This window comes from Sceloporus occidentalis, unplaced genomic scaffold (genome assembly GCF_023333645.1).
Source record: "Sceloporus occidentalis isolate IW3139 unplaced genomic scaffold, rSceOcc1.0.p SCAF_3, whole genome shotgun sequence".
Classification (NCBI taxonomy): domain Eukaryota; kingdom Metazoa; phylum Chordata; class Lepidosauria; order Squamata; family Phrynosomatidae; genus Sceloporus; species Sceloporus occidentalis.
The window spans coordinates 200,493,388-200,506,221 of record NW_028316983.1 but is presented as its reverse complement, the minus strand read 5'-3'; the positions used below and the strand labels follow the sequence as shown (position 1 = coordinate 200,506,221).

At 47.5% G+C, this 12,834-nt stretch overlaps 1 pseudogene across 1 annotated transcript in view; it reads left to right on the top strand.

Annotated features, from left to right (window-relative positions):
* Window positions 1-12,239, top strand: part of LOC149317346 (epidermal retinol dehydrogenase 2-like) — a 48,947-nt pseudogene extending 36,708 nt beyond the window's left edge. Inside the window, exons 6-7 of the transcript XR_016280623.1 lie at window positions 8,255-8,380; window positions 9,510-12,239. The product of XR_016280623.1 is annotated as an epidermal retinol dehydrogenase 2-like (transcript). The remainder of the gene's footprint in view (window positions 1-8,254; window positions 8,381-9,509) is intronic.
* The last annotated feature ends 595 nt before the right edge of the window (window positions 12,240-12,834 follow it).

Genomic DNA, 12,834 nt, shown 5'->3' with positions numbered 1-12,834 from the left:
GCGAGGTTATCCTCCACTTCTAGGAGGTCTTTCTCCATCGCCGCCCCGGCCCTTTGGAACACGCTGCCCATAGAGCTCCGCTCAGTCACCTCCCTGGCCCAATTCAAACGGGAGTTGAAGACTCACCTGTTTAACATCGCATTCCCCGATTAGTCCTCATAGGCCCCCCCGCCATAAAGGCCTCACAGGCAATGGTTGGCTAACCCGGGGGCATTTGTTGTTGTTTTTTCTTTTGTATTGTTTTGTAATTTTAATATTGCATATTGGAATTTTTTATGTAATTTTAACTGTTGTGAACCGCCCTGATCCTACGGAAGGGCGGTATACAAATAAAACATTTATTATTTATTTATTTATTATTATACATGCATATAAAGAGCCACAGAAATCCTGTAATTTTGCACCTGGGGGGGGTCTGTCCTTTTCTTGGAACGTGACAGAGGTGCTTTAATTGTGCTGACAGTTATTGCTCTTTGGAGTATAGGTATATAGTTTTATAATGTTTCCTGTGGTTGAGAACAATACTCTTTATGTCCAAGTGTATTTAAATTGATTTCCCATTATAGGGTAAAATGCATTGTTTTGTTGATTAAATATTATGCTAAGAGAGGGTGAGCACAGTACAGTAGTTTGAATGTTGGACTAAGACTCTAGTAGATAAGTGTTCAAATCTGTGCTCAACCATGAAAATCGACAGGGTAACTTTGCTCAAGTCACACTCTCAGCTTCAGAGGAAGGCAGTGACAAAAACCCTCTGAATAAATCTTGCCAAGAATAACCTGTGATAGGTTCTCCTTTGGGTCAGCATAAGTTGGAAACTACTTGAAGGCACACAACAACGATTTGACTAGGAACTGATGTGAAAGAAATGGCTCAGCAATTAAGAGTTTATTGTTAAAAAAAACATTAACCAAGGGAAGGTGACCTCTGCATTATAGAAACATTTTACTTACCATTTCCCTGAAATACTTGGTTAAAATTGCTGGTTTTCAGCCACCCTGTTTAAAAGCTGCATAAAGTCAAAAGTCCCATGCAGAATTACGAAGTGAGTCAAAGAATTTCCAAATAAATCTCCAGCATCCAAACTAGTAAAGATGTTCACTTAAAATGTTGAGCGACCACCTAGTATTATTGGGGTAGATAAGTCAATGGTCTCACTCAGTATAAGAACATTATTTCATATGAGGACCTCTGAATCACAGACTTATATAGGGAACTGGGTTGGATTAAGCTTTCTAGTGTTAACTTTGTGTGTATTTTAAGAACTTTTCTCTGGCAGCCTCCTGGGGAGGGACCATAGGTCTGTGGTGGAGCACATTATTTGCATGCCAAAGGTCACAGGTAATGAAGAAGAAATCCTAAACTGGATTAAAGTAGATAATGATGATAAGGACAGGTTGCTTACCTGTAACAGTATTTCTTCGAGTGGTCATCTGCGAATACATACAAATGGGTTTCACTGCGCCTGCGCAGTGCTGTTTGGAAACTTCTAGAATCACTGGGCAAAGTTTACTTTGCAACATATAGAAACTTTTTGGCGGTAACTCCGCCCACCCGTTATAAGGCCCCTGCCTTCCCGCTCTTTCCCCAGTTCCGCAATTTTTCCGCCAAGCGGGCGATGGAAGAGCCAATAAGAGCAGGACACTGAGGGGATGGACGGGTGGGATTTGTATGTATTCGCAGATGACCACTCGAAAAAATACTGTTACAGGTAAGCAACCTGTCCTTCTTCGTGGTCTCTGCGAATCATACAAATGGGTTTAGACTGACAAGCTTAGGTATGCGGAGGAGGGAGTGTCCTGAAACCAAAGCTATGGTAAACCAAAGGTATATTTATTGAAAGAATAAACACCCTGAACCATAAAAAGAGTCAGTCTTTTTGTTGCTGCACAGACCAAACATAGCAATAACATTGCTAAACCTGAGAAGGGAACCAGAGGTCATGCAAGACCAGTCCCATAGATATTGTGGAAACCAACATTGAACAAATTGGAACAATGGCATATGTACATAAGTGCTGAAACACAAACCATCAGTAGTGCAATCAATGCAACCCTGAAACCAACACAGCCCTCCCGAAAGCTGCGTCTCGGATGGCTCTGGTGTCCAACCTATAATGCTTAATAAAAGTCAGAGGTTGGGACCAGACAGCAGCCTTGCAGACATCCTCCAAGGGAATCCCCGACAGGAATGCAGAGGACGCTGACATTGCCCTTGTGGAATGAGACCAAACCCTGCCCGGGAGAGGTTTGCCCAAAAGTTCATAGCAGAGGTGGATGGTACCGGCCACCCATTTGGAAAACCTCTGCGCAGACACAGGCAATCCTTTCTTCGGCTCCGAGTAACACTGGAAGAGTCTTTCGGAGCGACTGGAGGCAGCAGTTCTGTCTAAGTAAAAGGCCAGTGCTCTCCTGACATCAAGAAAGTGCAGGCTTCGCTCCACATCCGAAGTCGGGTTGGATGCGAGAGTAGGCAACACAATGTCCTGGCACATGTGGAAAGCAGACACAACCTTAGGCAAGAAAGTAATGTCTGTCCGCAGGACCACCTTGTCCTTGTGAAACCTCAGGAAGGGCTGGTCCCTCCGCAAGGCACAGAGTTCGCCCGCACGGCGGGCAGAGGTGATGGCCACAAGAAAGGCGGTTTTCCAAGTCAGTAGTCTCAAGTCCGCCGTGGCCATCGGTTCAAAGGGCTTGGATTGGAGTGCGGACAGTACCGGCTCCAAGCTCCAAGCCGGCGCCGGTACCGACACAGGAGGATGCAAATTGGCACATCCCTTAAGGAACCCCTTCACCAAGGGATCCCTAAAAAAGGAAGCCCTCCCCCCGAATTGGTACTTGGCACAAATGGCAGACAAATAGCACTTGATGGATGCGAGGCACAACCCCTCATCCAAAAGCGCCATCAAAAACTCCAGCACCACTGGAGTGGACACCTGAGCAGGAGACAAGCCCTTTCGATCAAGGAACAGGCTAAACCTCCTCCATTTCAGGGCGTAGGACCGCTGGGTGGAAGGTTTCCTCGCAGCCAGGATCACCGTCCTCACCGCCTCTGGCAGGGCAGTTAGGGCTGTATCCTCCAGGCCACCAGCGGTAGGCTCTCGATATCCGGGTGGAGAATCCGTCCGTCCTGGATCGACAGCAGGTCCGGGCGGGGATCAAGGCGGAGGAAGCATCTCCTGGAGAGATGGAGGAGGGATGCGAACCAAGGCTGTCTCGGCCACCACGGGGTGATCAGGATCGCATGCGAACGGTCCGTTGTCATCTTGGACACCACCCTGATGATGAGAGGGAACGGAGGGAAGGCGTAGAGGAGCTCTCCCGTCCAAAGGAAGGCGAAGGCGTCTCCGAGGGATCCGTCCATTCGTCTCCTGGAGCAGAACTGGGGACAGTGACTGTTCCATCTGGTCGCGAAGAGGTCGATCTGGGGGTTCCCCACCGGTCGAAGAGGTCGCTGACCGTCTCGGGATGGAGCCTCCACTCGTTGCACACCGATGGAGATCTGCTGAGGCGATCCGCCAACTCGTTGTCCTCTCCAGGGAGATGAATCGCCTGGAGGAGGACCTGCCTTTGGATGCACCAGTCCCAGATGTGGAGAGTGAGGTCGAGCAGGGTCCTGGATCTGGTGCCTCCTTGCTTGTTGATGTAATACATCACTGTGGTGTTGTCCGTCCTCAGGAGGACCACCTTGCCTGCGACAGCGAACTCGAAAGCCCTCAGTGCCTTCTCCACTGCCAGCATCTCCAGAGCGTTGATGTGGAGGAGCTTGTCCTGGGTGGACCACCTGTCCTTGACCACCAAGTCGAGCAGGTGGGCCCCCCATCCCTCCAGGGATGCGTCGGTTGTGAGTGTCAGTTGAGACTGGGGCTGATGGAAAGGCATTCCGATACAGACGTTGTGGTCGTCCAACCACCATCTCAGGGAGGCGGCCACCGGCCTCGGTACCGTGAGCCACTTTGACAGAGGGTCCTCCATTGGGGAAAAGACTGAGAGGAACCAGGACTGTAGTGGGCGTAGGCGGAGCCTTGCCCACGGTGTCACGAAGGTCGTTGACGCCATGTGTCCCAGAGCAACTTGGACGTCCCTGGCCCTCACCCTTCTGTGGGAAATGCAAGGCTTTAGTGATGCTACTAACGCCTGGAAGCGGTTTGTAGGAAGGAAGGCGGAGCATTTTTCGGAGTCGAGGATGGCTCCGATGAACTTGGCCTGCCTGGCCGGAGTGAAGTGGGACTTTTCCTCGTTGACGACCAGTCCGAGAGAGTCCAACAGATGCAAGGCGAACGAAATTGCCTCTCGGAGGTCCTGTTGTGAGTCGGCGACAAACAGCCAGTCGTCCAGGTAAGGGAAGACCCTGTAGCCCTTCTGGTGGAGGTATGCTACCACTGGAGCCATGCACTTTGTAAAGACCCATGGAGCCGTGGCAAGGCCAAAGGGAAGCATGTTGTAGTGGTATGTGGTGGAGCCGGCGGCGAAGGCGAGGAATCTCCTGTGGGACTCCCGAATTCCAATGTGGAAATAGGCGTCCTTCAAGTCGACCATTGCGAACCACAGGCCCTGGTAGAGAAGAGGCAAAATAGAAGCCAAGGTAACCATCCGGAACCGGCGGTATTCGAGGAAGAGGTTCAATTCTCTTAAGTCCAAGATGGGTCTGATGCCCCCATCTGCCTTCGGTACCATGAAGTACCTGGAGAAAAAGGCCCTGGAACAGTGTTCGGGGGGTAACGGGGAAATTGCCCCTTTGAGAAGCAAAGCGCGCACTTCGTCGAGAAGGGTGTCCGAGGGGAGTGGTGGAAATAAAAGCTCCAGTGGGCGGGAGCTCTTCGAACTCGAGGGAATAGCCCCTACAGACAATGTCTAGCACCCAGGAGTCTGAAGAAATAGAGGCCCATACGTTGGCAAAGGGCCTAAGGATGTCCAAAAAGCACAGAGGAGAGGCGAAGTGCGCGGGAAGTTCTCATGCCCTCTTTTTGCCTTGATTGGGGTCTTGCCGGCGGTTCTTACGGTACCGGGAAGACTGATTGCGGCGGCCAGAAGACGAAGAGGACTGGGACGGGTACCTCTGGCGCTGAGAGCCCTGCTGATGAAACTGGCGGTCCTGATAGGAGGACCTATGAAATTGACCTTGCTGCTGTTGCCAAGGGCGAAATCGCTTGCGGAAAGGGGATGGAACGGGGGCCAACATACCATGTTTTCTCGCCGCCGCCTTCATCCTGAACTTTCGATTAAGTCTATCGTCAGTCTCAGCATGGAATAGGCCTGAGTCATCAATGGGCATGTCTTCAATGGTGGCTCTGACGCTAGAATTGAAGTCTGAGCCCCTTAGCCAGGCGTGCCTCCTTAGGGCGATGGATGCTGCCATGGCCCTGCCCGAACACTCCGCGACATTCCTGGACGCCGTGATGAGCCAGGCGCCAATGGAATGGGCCTCATCCCTGATTTCAGTCAGTGTCCGTTGTACCCCATCCGGGACATCCGGCACGATCGGGGAGATGCCCTCCATCAGGGTTTGGACATAGGCGCCCATACAGGCGGTGTAGTTGGTCGCCTTCACTGCCAACGCAGCCGCTGCATAAGCTTTTCTAGCCAAGGCATCAAACTTTTTGGCCTCCTTGTCCATTGGTGACGCCGCTTGACGCTGCGTGGAGACCTGTTGGGCGCCCTCAACGATAGCCGAATTCTGACGAGGGTGTGAGGTCAACCATGGTGAGCTTGGAGCCGAGACCCTGTAGAGGGACTCTATTTTGCGTGGCGGGCCAAGGAGTGAAGAAGGGGCGTCCCAGGAGCGCTTGACCAAAGTCTCTAGAGACGGCAGGAACGGAACGGAGGGTGTCGCGTGGACCCGACCGCGAACGCTGCGCTCAACCGGGTCCTTGGCTTCCTCCTCAGGATATGAGAGCTCGATGTCCAGAGCCCTGGACATCTTGATAACATGCTCTGCAAACGACCTCACATCATCCGTCGGGGAGGCTATCTCCGGGTGGTGAAGGAATTGAGGGGAATCTCGAGCAAGCTCCTCTTCACCCGAGGCGTCATCAGAACCGATGGGATCTGGTTCAGAATCCGAAGAAACCAGCTCAACAGCAGCCACAGGCCTAGTGCGTTCAGTCGGTCGGGTCACGGGCAGCAAGGAAGGCGACGACGCCGGCCCTGGTCGGTCGGTACGTTCCTCGGGTCGGTGTCGATCCTGGCTATGAGCACGGTCTTGTTCACGAACACAGTCCCGAACCGAAGTGGGCTTAGCCAAGGCGACCTCTCTAGGAACTGGCAAGAAGAACTGGTCAGTCTCCGAGTCGTAGAAGTATGTAGCATCATCAAGTACCCGAGCCGGTGAATGCAGAGCAGGTGAAGGGGACCTCGCTGGAAGATCACAAGGGTCCTCGTCATCTGAGAGGAGAAAGGGGAGCGCTGTCGAAGCCGACGGAGCTGGAACCGAAGATGATTGGACGGCGGCCCCACGGTCGCGATCCCTTACAGGAGAGTGGACCTCAACAGATGGTGTGGCGAGGGAAGCAACCATCACCGGGGAGTCGGGACGAGGACGGTCTCGATGATGGGTCTTCCGGGACCCAGCAGCCTCCTTGGATGCGGCCAGCCTCTTGGATGGAGATCCTGATTGAGAACTTGGATGACCACCTGATGACTTGGCCTTCTTAGCAGAAGAAGATGTCGAGACCGGGGCCGATGATTACCTCTTTTTGCCAGACTTAGGGCGAGCAGGCGCATCCGGGGGAAAGAAGAGGATCGGTGACTCTGAGATCCTAGCCGCCTGTCCAGCTCCATCTTTCTTGCTGGAGACAGACTCCTTCGAGCCCGAGGCATCGGGTTCGGAGGTGGCCCTCCTCGAGGCGGAGTCATCAGATTTGGAGGGCTTGGAATGGTCCGACGATCCCGACTTGGCTTTGGTCTTCTTGGAGCTGGAAGATGTCGCTGAAGCCGCCTTATGGGACCTCTGGTCAGAGGCCGCTCGCTGGGATGACCCCGATGCTTCGGAGGGGGCTCCCTCTTCGCGAGGTGGAGCTGAGGCGGCAGCAGAACCCAATGACCCTGATTTATGAGGGTGCTTAGTGGGTTTGGAGGTGGCACTGGGCTTAGTGGAGCTGCGGGCCACAGGGGGTGCGGCGTCAGAAACCCCCAAATCCAGCGAAGTAGAGGGAGGTGCGCTGGCCGGGCCATCACGGGCCGGGAGAGAAGGAGTCACAGCAGAAGCCAAAGGGGCTGAGGCAGGTCGGGAATCCCCCTCCCTAATCTTGCCCTGGGCTATTGCGGACGTCAGCCGCGATTCCCGGTTCTTCCGGGCTTGGGAAGACATAGACTTACAGAGGCTGCAAGCCCTGGGGTCGTGGTCCCGGCCGAGGCACAGCAGGCAAGAAGAATGCGGGTCCTGTACAGGAACTTTTCCTCCACAGACGTCGCATTTCTTGAAAGGAGGAGACATCCTTTATCGAAGTCGACAAGCCAAAACGAGATCCAAAACGAAGTACACGGTCCGAGGTCAAATAACACGGGGGAAGAAGAGAAGCCAAAGTCCAGAAAAAACAGTCCGAGTCAAATAGAACCAGTGATCCAAACGAGCTAGCAAGAGCGAAGTTCCAAACAGCAACCAACACGGCGGAAAAAAGGAACTGGGGAAAGAGCGGGAAGGCAGGGGCCTTATAACGGGTGGGCGGAGTTACCGCCAAAAAGTTTCTATATGTTGCAAAGTAAACTTTGCCCAGTGATTCTAGAAGTTTCCGAACAGCACTGCGCAGGCGCAGTGAAACCCATTTGTATGATTCGCAGAGACCACGAAGAAGAAATAATGTTACCCAGTATGAAGCATGTAAGTGTGTAAGTATGTAAGTGTGACAGTTTTGAGCATACAAAATTGAATGGCACAGTTATGTCCCATAATAATATTTATATTGTAAGACAAGCTGCACTTAGTAAATTTCTAATTTGTTTGCCATTCTTCATGTGAAGTATAACCTGTTAGTGTGCTGTATGAACATTTGTGTGTACTGTATGAAATACAGTATCATGTCTTCTTTCTAAAAACCTTGAATGCTTCCACAAATGACTGTCATTTATTGGAACATTTGTAGGGAATTTCTTGAGTATATAGAGTGGTGCGTTGTTGTTGTTGTTGTATGGCTTCAAGTCATTTCTGACTTACTGTGACTAAATGGTGCATTACTAGCATTCACATCTAAATCAAACAGTGAAAATGGGGTAAGTCTGACTGTTCAAAACTGTGCTTCTTTAATGTCTTTTTTCAGGTGGCCGCATGTTCTGCCCATTCTAGATGCAGAATATGCAGCTGAAAAAATTGTGTCGGCTGTGTTGCGGGATCAGATATATGTCTATATGCCACGAAGCATATACTTTTTCAGTGCACTTAAAAGGTAACTGTAGCATGTTTTCCTTTTTACATCCATTTCTCATTCTCTTGTTCTAAAAGTCTGATAATAGCTGAAGGAATTTTAAAAAATCAAGCCTTGCTTAATTTCATAAGAAACCAAAGCCATATTTTAGAGGTATTAGTCAAGCAGCATCCAGCCAAAAAGAAAGCTCTAGGATCTTTTATGATATTAAAAGGAAATGTGATGTACATTTCTTGAATTATTCTGTGTAGTTGCTTGGGGTAGGCAAGCAATTTGGCACAGATGTGTCAAACTAGCAACTATTTAGACAATATTTTATCTGGTATAAACAAGTTTTTGAAAAGCTGGTAGATGTTTGAGGAGCAATAGATGTGATTCCAAGAAGAAACTAATTTGGTACTTCAGTTTATGGTGGCAATTCATATATTTTAATTATCTGCCATGATGTTCCTTTAATTATTTTTATATAATTTTAATGAATCAATGTTCAGACACCTGTAAACATTTTTCTTCTTTTTTTTTTTTAAAAAGAAACATCAGATGATAAACCAACTAATTGAATCATAGAGTTGGAAAAAACCACAAGGGTGATCCAGTGCAACCCCCCGTCATGCAGAAACTCACAGTCAAAGCATCCCCAACAGATGGCCAACCAGCCTCTGTTTAAAGATCTCCAAAGGAGGAGGCTGCACTACTCTCCGAGGGAGTGTGTTCCACTGTTCAACAGCTCTTGCTGTCAGGAAATTCCTCCTAATGTTTAGGTGGAATCTCTTTTCCTGTAGCTTGCATCAATTATTCTGTGTATTATTCTGTGAAGCAGCAGAAAACAAGCTTGCTCCATCCTCAGAATAACATCCATTCAAATACTTAAACAAGGCTATCATATCACCCATTAACCTTCTCTTCTCCAGGCTGAGCATGCCCACCTCCCTAAGTCTCTCATTATAAGGCATGGTTTCCTGACCCTTCAGCATTTTAGTTGCCCCCCTCTGGACATGCTCCAGCTTGTCAACATCCTTTTTGATTTGTGGTGCCCAGAACTGGACACAGTATTCCAGGTGAACTCTGTGTGTGTATGTGTATCAAACAAGGATAACATATCTTGAGGTTTAACGTTAAGTGCTCTTGCTGTTTCTCTCTTTTTTTCTAGCATCCTTTCAGCAAAATTGTTTTTTCTTGCTGGAGACTATGTGGGAGCTTTCCATTTCATGGATAAATTCAGAGGACGGACAAAGACAACTGGTGAAAAAATATCAGAAATCAACAATAAAAACTCCAAATTTACTTGAATAAGTTGTATACAGAAAAGTAGATGTATACAACTTCTATATCAGTCTCTTACTATTGTAAACATGCATTGTTATGTATGAAACACCAGACACTATCATTTGCAAGAAATAAAATCTAGTTTAGAACCAAATTGTACTGATGGTGGGATATAAATTATTTTAATTCTTTTTAATTACTGCAATGTCCCTTCTACATATAGCTTGTGAGCTGATTTTTTACTGAGTATATCACTTTAAAAATACAAATAATTTTTATTTTTATTATTATTATTATTATTAACTTGAATATAAACAACAGTCAAACATAAAAGATTATATTTCTACTTTTACCTTTTGCAAATAAAAAACTAAACAATGGCAATAATGAATACATCTTTTCTCCGATTTGTATTTGGTTTCCTCACTGAAGGACCTGAAGGAGGTTACAGAATGGTTTATGTTGTCCTCAAAACAACCTTCTCAGGTTGAATTGGCCAGAGCACAATGGCAGCTGCAGCAGTCTATTGAATCCCTAATATATGGCGGGATACAGACCACCCCTTTGGGGCGGCCTGCACCCGCCCCTTTCCCCAACGGATCGGGGCCTGAGCTGCCACAGCGGCAGCCCCAGAGGCCCCAATCCGCCGCTTTTCCAGGCCGCTGGGAAGCGGCAAAATGCCGCATCCCCACGGCCTGGAAAGGGGTCTCCTTGGGGCTTCATGCCCCAAGGACACCCCAACAGCAGTGGGGAAAGAGAGAATGGTGCAGCTGTGTAAAGGCTGCGCCAGTGACACAAACGGAGAAAGGAGCTCCAAAACGGAGGTCTTTCCGGCGCCGTTGAAAGGGCGCCAAAACGTAATGTCTGCGCCGCACCGTTTGGACATGATACGGCCATTGCTTCAAAATGGTGGCGCTCATGTAGACAGGGCGCCGCCATTTTGATGGCCTGGCGATGTACTAGGGTTGCGGGGTGTATATAAGCAATGCCTCGAGGCAACCCTAGTACGTCGCCAGGACGTACTTAAAAGCCCATCTATACAGGGCCATATAATACCACCAGCTGAATCACATGAATTTTAAATATGTGTGACTAGGGGTGGGGGAATCCATACAGCTACTAAAAATAATGAAAATTACCCTCAGAATCACAGAAAAGTCATTCTTGGAACCTAGCAGCAAGCTCTGGGAGCATCCACCCCTTTGTATATATACCACAAAGCAAGGATAAAATTACACTTCTGAATGCCTACTCAGAAATAACAAGGTTTAGACTACTTGGAAGCAAGCATGGGTAGGAACTTTTGAGAGCATCCAAATTCTACTTCTCAGTCTGTTAACTGCCTTTGGGTTTGTCTCATGGTGATCTTCCAAGACCTCCTGTCTTCAATTGCTCTGCATAGTTCCTTCAGGCTCACAATCTGGTATATCATGTCCCTCTTTTAACATTAACATTAATCCTTAATGTTTAACCTTTCCAAATGTCTTTTCTAGTGTGTAATGATTTCTCATGATGTACAACAGCCTCAGTTTGGTGATCCTGATTTCTATGGAGAGTTCAGGCTTGATCTGTTCCAATACCCATTTTGTTGTCTTCCTGGCGATCCATAGTATGCTCAGTGTTCTTCTCCAGCACAAAGTCTCAAATGAGTTGATTTTCTGTCAGCTTTCTTCTCTGTTTAGTGCTCACATCTACCTATTCATGGTGATGCGAAATATGCCCCTGGACTCGTCACTTCTGATGTCAAATCAGGTGAATGCGACAGTCAGGAGTGCTTGTTATGAGCTTTGGCTGATACACCAACTGCATCCTTTCCTGGAACCGGGGGACCTGACAACAGTAGTACATGCGCTGGTAACCTAATGACTCGATTTCTGTAATGTGCTCTACATGGGGCTACCCTTGTACCTAGTTCGGAAACTTCAGTTGGTTGAAAATATGGCAGCCAGAATGGTCACCGGGACAGCAAGAGGTGACCATATAACACCTATACTGAAATCTCTTCATTGGCTGCCTATTAGTTTCCAGGCACGGTACAAGGTGTTGGTAATGACCTTTAAAGCCCTTCATGGCTTGGGTCCAACCTACCTACAGGATAGACTTCTTCCATACAATCCACCCTGTGCATTAAGGTCCTCTGGGAAAAAATTATGGCAGCCAATAAAGACCAGGCTGACTGCAGTTACCCAGAGGACCTTCTCATCTGTCACTCCCAAACTATGGAATAGCCTGTTGGAAGAGATCTGAAACATTACCAACCTTGACATCTTTAGAAAGGCTTTCAAGACAATTTTTTCCGACAGGCCTTCCCGGAATAACCCACTTAGTCTACCATTGACATGGACTCCATACAGAATATTCTATGTACCCATCTCTTTGTTGTTGTTTGAGTTTTTTAATAATCTGAATGTCAATCTATTGTTATAATTATAAAGACTTTAATTGTATTGGTGGGAGATGTAATAGTTTTATTCTATATTGTTATATTGTTGTATTTTTATCTTTACTGTGAGCTGCCTCAATCTTGGTGGAAAGGCGGGATATAAATAAAAATAAAATTTTATTATTTTATTATTATTTATTATAATAAATATAAAAATAACAAATATAAAAATTATGATGGTTTTGACCATATTTACTTTATATTCAGTGTTATATTTTGGCTTTTTATGATCTTGCCTAGGTCTTTCATAGGTGCCTAATTCACTCAAAGACCCATTTGTTTGTCTTTCTGCCTAACCACAGTATCTTTAGCAGTATCCACATCCTTCCAGAGCAGTGTCCTGACTGATAGTACCTTACTTTCATGCCACATCCACAGTTCCAGCTCGTTTTACTAGGATAATTGGGAAAGCTTGAAAAAAAGATCCCAAACCTTTCTTCAGAAGCCAACAGGAAGGCAAGACGGTTGTCAGAAAAGGCTAATTTCTGCCTTGCTATTAAGCTTCTGGGTCTGCAAATGGTACAGCCCCTCATTTTAAAAATAAAGAAACAACTATTTTCCAACATGCAGTCAACTCTGTGTAGCTGTGTAGGAACAATTTCAAATAAAAAAATGTGTTATTCATGGCTGAAGTATGCTATAGTTGTAAAATACAGTTGTTGTTTTTCAAAATGCTGATGCCTCCTTGTCAATGAGGGTAAGCGAATGGAGAGCAGACCTGTAGTTCCTCCCTACACAGCACACATCTCTTTTTGAAGACTAGATT